Source organism: Pseudophryne corroboree, chromosome 5, assembly GCF_028390025.1.
Source record: "Pseudophryne corroboree isolate aPseCor3 chromosome 5, aPseCor3.hap2, whole genome shotgun sequence".
Taxonomy (NCBI): domain Eukaryota; kingdom Metazoa; phylum Chordata; class Amphibia; order Anura; family Myobatrachidae; genus Pseudophryne; species Pseudophryne corroboree.
Window position 1 is genome coordinate 234,376,066 of NC_086448.1, and position 6,000 is coordinate 234,382,065.

Sequence of the window (6,000 nt, forward strand, 5' to 3'; positions counted from 1 at the left end):
TCTGCCACCTCATCAGATCTGCTGTTAGATCATGTTCATCGGGTTCCGAAGGCTCGCAGTGCTCCGAAGGGGTCGATGAGGGATGTCCTCATGAGAGTCCACTTCTTCCACATTAAAGAGTCCCTACTCAAGGCGGCTAGACCTTCATCTGACACGGCAGAGACCTTGGGCCTGCTTCAACTCTTTGGGGACTTGTCGCAGCACACCCTCACCAAAAGACGTTCTTTTCACCCTGTCATCGTTGCTCTTATAGAGCTGGCATCGTCTATAGGTGGGGTTTCCCCACTCGTCTGCTGATTTCTAGAGAAGGATCGACTATTGTTGTGTCCTCAGTAGAGGACGGTATGAGACTTCTTCATAAATGGAATTTGGGGGGAGATCGCGGGACTGGCTCTCCAGACCGCCGACTTCAGCAGGACTGGTCGACGGTTGAGAAATAGGGCCTTGCTTTTACTACGTTCACTTGCCATGACTGACCTCTGTTAAGCTGATATTGCCTTTTCATGATGTTTTGTTACAAAATTGCTATTGATATTGCCTTTCCTGCTCACTGTCGTTGAGTTCCTGTTATGATTTTCCTCTTTCTCCAGTTTTGTTCAACTATGTGCTGTTTAGAGTTCTGTTTTGGGATATGAGGATGCACAATATTTTTCATTCTGTTTTCTCTGCTGTGGCCGCTAGGATATCATGTTAGTTTTAAACTTAGTGTTTTACTCAAGATAGCATGTATATGTTGCCCTGCTATTATTTGTTCTCTATGCCGTGTGAATGTATGGTTACCTAGATTTACACTTCCCAGTTGCTTGATTGCGGGGAGGTTGGCCACTAACCTCCCTACTGAGTAGTGTGAGGCGCTGGATGTTTTGGCGCCTTACTATGACTCTGTATCTTTACGGGATCTGTTTCTTTCTTTTCTTCTCTGTTGTTTCTTCCTTCTCTCCCCCTGTTTGTTTCCCTTATGTATCTTGTCCCCCCCATGATTATGGATTTACTGTGTCTCAGCGTTCAGGATATGGTAATCTCCTTGTATGCATCTGTTGGATTAAGCGGTTGGTCCGCTTCCCGATTAGTCAGTCATGGTCAAGTTGGTGTCACTAAATGTTAAGGGATTGAATTCCCCACAGAAGCGTAAGTTAGCTTTGTCCTCCTTCTATAAAATGAAGGCGAATGTGGTCGCGATTCAGGAAACTCATTTTAGGAAATTAGACCCCCCCCTAGATTCCATGATAATCACTTCCCTACCTGCTACATGGCGAATGGTCCCACAAAAACGGCCGGTGTTGCGATACTAATTTCCGTAAACTGCTCTTTCACCCTGGAATCCCAAATTGTAGACCCTGATGGTCGGTACCTTATATTGCTAGGTCACTTAGAAAACACTATGGTCACCCTAGTCTCATGCTATACACCGAACTCTGGTCAACTTGCGTTCTGCAAGAAATTATGCTCCCTAATACAGAAACACGCTAAGGGGGCCATTATGATATTTAGGTCACTTAGAAAACACTATGGTCACCCTAGTCTCATGCTATACACCGAACTCTGGTCAACTTGCGTTCTGCAAGAAATTATGCTCCCTAATACAGAAACACGCTAAGGGGGCCATTATGATATTGGGAGATTTTAATATGGTCATTTACCCTATAATTGATAGATCTCGTCCTACTAGATGTAACTTACCTAGGAATCAAACCACTCCCGCGAGAATTGTTGGCCTTCGCCACTTACTTGGTGAATATGACCTTTATGATGCATGGAGAACTAAACATCCCACGGCTAGGGACTATTCTTTCTATTCACATGTTCACTCCTCGTATTCTAGAATAGATCTCGTTTTGACTAATAAAGATACGTTAACGACTATTAGGGACATAACCATTTTGCCGATGACTTGGTCTGACCATTCACCACTACTGGTAGTATGGGACCCTGAGGCCTGTAGAGTATCACCAGGCCCCTGGAGGTTGGGGAATTTCTTACTTAGTCACCCTGAAGCCATACGACGTTCTATTCAGTTATATCTAGATACTAATAAGCCTGAGGATACCTCGATCTTTAATTAATGGTGCTCCATTAAAGCAGTGGTACGGGGATCCGCCATTCAAACAGCTTCGCGGTTTAAACGCTCTCAACAAAAGGAATGTTTGTTGGCTGAAGGAGAAGCTGCCAAGCTGGAGTTGATGCATGAAGCTGATCCCCAAAATAGATCTGTTTTCAAACTTTTATTAGCCGCTAAGGAGAAGGTAAATGTATTCTCTCTTCGGGATGTGCAGCGTAATATTGCACGATTGAACCAGAAGTTTTATGTGTTTGGTAATAAGGCGGGTCGTCTTTTGGCCCGGAAGCTACGGAATAGGCAAGCTAGGGCCAGAATCCATTATGTTTGTTCCTCCACGGGATCCAGGGTGTCTGACCTTCATAGGTGTGCGCAGGGGGGGTGCCTGGTGCGCACAGGCACCCCCTAATATCTGACCCCCCGATCTTACATGCCTGATGCAGCGATCGCCGAGCAGGCTGATTACTGTCCCCTCTGCGTTGCACCCTGTCAGGACTGCATTACTGAATGGACACCTGGGTTAATCAAGGGTGCCACTGCCACCGGCTTTCAAACTCCCGGCTCCACCTCCATGTACAAAAAAATGAGTGACACGTCACTCATTTTTCCAGCAGCAGCAGTACTAGTCTGCGACTGTCAGTGTCAGTGAGTGGCTGACTTGTAAGTAAGCTGCTGCAGCTTGCAGGGGAAAGACAGGGGGAGCCAGACCAGGCTGAGGAGGAGCAGTGTAATTGCAGTGAGTGCCATCAGGGGTGTTTGTTTGGTGCACACCACAACATCTGACAATGTATCTGCTTTATTAGGATTGGTACAAGGGTGGATATTTTTTATTGCATAGACCGTCAATAGATGGCGCTAGACACGCCCAAAAGGCGGTGCTAGACACACCCCTCTGATGGTGCACCCCCTAATAAAATGTGCTGCGCACGCCTATGCTGACCTTTATGATATCGCAAACACCTTTGCAGAATATTATTCCCAACTTTACAGTTTGCAGCCCATGGAGTCTGAAATCCAGTCTTTCTGTAGGAAATCTCCCTCCCGATGCTGGACTCCGCGACCTGCCTGTCCCTTAGCTCCCTTTGGAGGAACTAGAAACAGCTATCGACGTTCTCTCGAGAGATAAGGCCCCTGGGCCGGACGGCTTCCCATCCAATTTCTATAAAACATAAAAAGCTGATTTGGCCCCTGTGCTGTTGTCAGTTTTTAATGAGGCGTCAGATGTGGGGCGGTTTCTGTTGCTATCCCTAAACCTGGTAAGCCTCCTACATCTGTCCAAAATTACCGCCCTATAGCTTTGTTGAACACAGATGTTAAGCTCTTTGTAAAGCTTATAGCTAATCGCCTCTCCCCGCTGCTACCATCTCTCATAGCTGCTGATCAGGTTGGTTTTGTTCCGGGCAGGCAGGCCCCGGACAACACTCGGAGAGTATTTGACGTTGTGGAGTATTGCAATGCCCATAAATCCCCCCTTTTAATTCTTTCATTGGATGCCGAAAAGGCGTTCGACAGACCCCATTAGGGATACTTGAGAGCTGTTTTGGGTAAATTTGGATTTATTGGGAGGTTTCTGGATTCTATTTTTGCTCTATACTCCACTCCCTCTCCAAGGGTGTTTGTCAATGGATGTCTGTCGGGTGGATATGCTATATCGAACGGCACTAGACAGGGCTGTCCCTTGTCACCCCTCATTTTTGCTTTAGCTATTGAGCCCTTAGCTGAGACTATTACGTCTGAGGCAACGGTTACAGGTCCCGAGATAGGAGGATTGACTCACAAGATCAGCTTATTTGCTGATGATATTTTGCTCTGTTTGACTCACCCTGACACCTCCCTTCCCGCCCTCCATGGTATCCTGGATAAATATTCTAGAATTTCCTACTATAAATTAAACACTTCCAAAACGGAAGCTCTACCGCTTCATATCCCGCCACGCACTTTGACTTTGCTCAAAGACAGATACAGATATGCTTGGCAAATGAGATCTATTAAGTATTTGGGTATTCATCTCTCCTTAGATAGGGATTTATATGATTGTAACTATATACCTTTATTAAACGCATTTGAAAAATGAATTAAAGAATGGTCCCTCCACGAAATCTCCTGGTTGGGGCGTGTCTCCGCAACCAAAATGATACTTCTCCCCAAACTTCTCTACCTGTTTCGGGCTATCCGTCGCAGCTTCCCCATACCTCTTAATGTAAGGGCTAATAAAATAATTTCTCACTTTATTTGGAAGGGGTCTAGGCCCTGCATCGATAAGCAGATCCTGATTTTGCCCAAGAATGTGGGAGGGGTAGCTTACCTTAGTTTAGAGGCATACCACTCCACCTGTCTTCTCAGTCAGGCTCGGGACTGGTTCATCACGCACAACCCCAAACCTTGGGTCCTCATTGAACGGTCTTTTTTGGGATCAATTGACATCAGAGATCTCTTCTTGTTGCCTATCCATGGCGTTCCAAAATGGCAGGGCCCAGGGGAAGCGATTAGAAGTACCTTGAAGCTCTGGCATTCGGTTATTGCGTCTGACCCAACTATTTTGCTGCCGTCGGCTGATTTATCTATAAGAACTATTGCCTGTATTATACCTAATCTCGTGCTTGAAGCTTGGACGGATGCTGGGATTGTGAACTTGAAGGACCTCTGCTCAGGAGGAGGTTTAGTGCCCTTCTCTAGCTTGCAATCCCACTTTGGTATACCAAAACATGATTTCTTTAAATATTTGCAAATACGCCACTTGCTTCATTCTTGTGCTGGAGGGTCAGGAGGGCCCATTCCCCTCCCTGCTTCTTTGTATTCTAGACTATCTTCCCCTGGTCATATGGGTGGGATATCTAAATGGTATCAATACATTGTCCTTCTGACTAAAAAGGGTAAGAATCCCTTGCAGCTTAAATGGGAAAGGGATCTCTCTATAGTTCTCCGAGAGGAGGAGTGGGATAATATCTCCTTAATGTGTTTCAAGATTTCTAAGTGTCTCCAACATTCCGAGATGTTTTACAAATTCATTTTTCCCTCAAAGTTCTACACACAATACCCCATAATGACAACATGAAAAAAGGTTGTTTTTTTATGCAGATGTAATAAAAATAAAAAACGAAAAGAAATCACATGTACATAAGTATTCACAACACAACCTTTGCTCAATACTTTGTTGATGCACCTTTGGCAGCAATTACAGCCTCAAGTCTTTTTAAATACGATGCCACAAGCTTGGCACACATATCTTTGGGCAGTTTTGCCCATTCCTCTTTGCAGCATCTCTCAAGCTACAGCAGGTTGGATGGGATGCGTCAGTGCACAGCCATTTGACGCCAGATCTTTCCAGAGATGTTCAATCAGATTCAAGTCTGGGCTCTGGCTGGGCCACTCAAGGACATTCACAGAGTTGTCCTTAAGTCACTCCTTTGATATCTTGGCTGTGTGATTAGGGTCATTGCCCTGCTGAAAGATAAACCATCGCCCCAGTCTGAGGTCAAGAGCGCTCTGGAGCAAGTTTTCATCCAGGATGTCTCTGTACATTGGTGCATTCATCTTTCCCTCTATCCTGACTAGTCTCCCAGTTCCTGCCGCTGAAAAGCATCTCCACAGCATGATGCTGCCACCACCATGCTTCACTGTAGGGATGGTATTGGCCTGGTGATGAGTGGTGCCTGGTTTCCTCCAAACATGACGCCTGGCATTCACGCCAGAGTTCAATCTTTTTCTCATGGTCCGAGAGTCCTTCAGGTACATTTTGGCAAACTCCAGGTGGGCTGCCATGTGCGTTTTACTAAGGAGTGGCTTCCGTCTGGCCACTCTACCATACAGGCCTGATTGGTGGATTGCTGCAGAGATGGTTGTCCTTCTGGAAGGTTCTCCTCTTTCCACAGAGGAATACTGTAGCTCTGACAGAGTGACCATTGGGTTCTTGGTCACCTCCCTGACTAGGGCCCTTCTCCCCC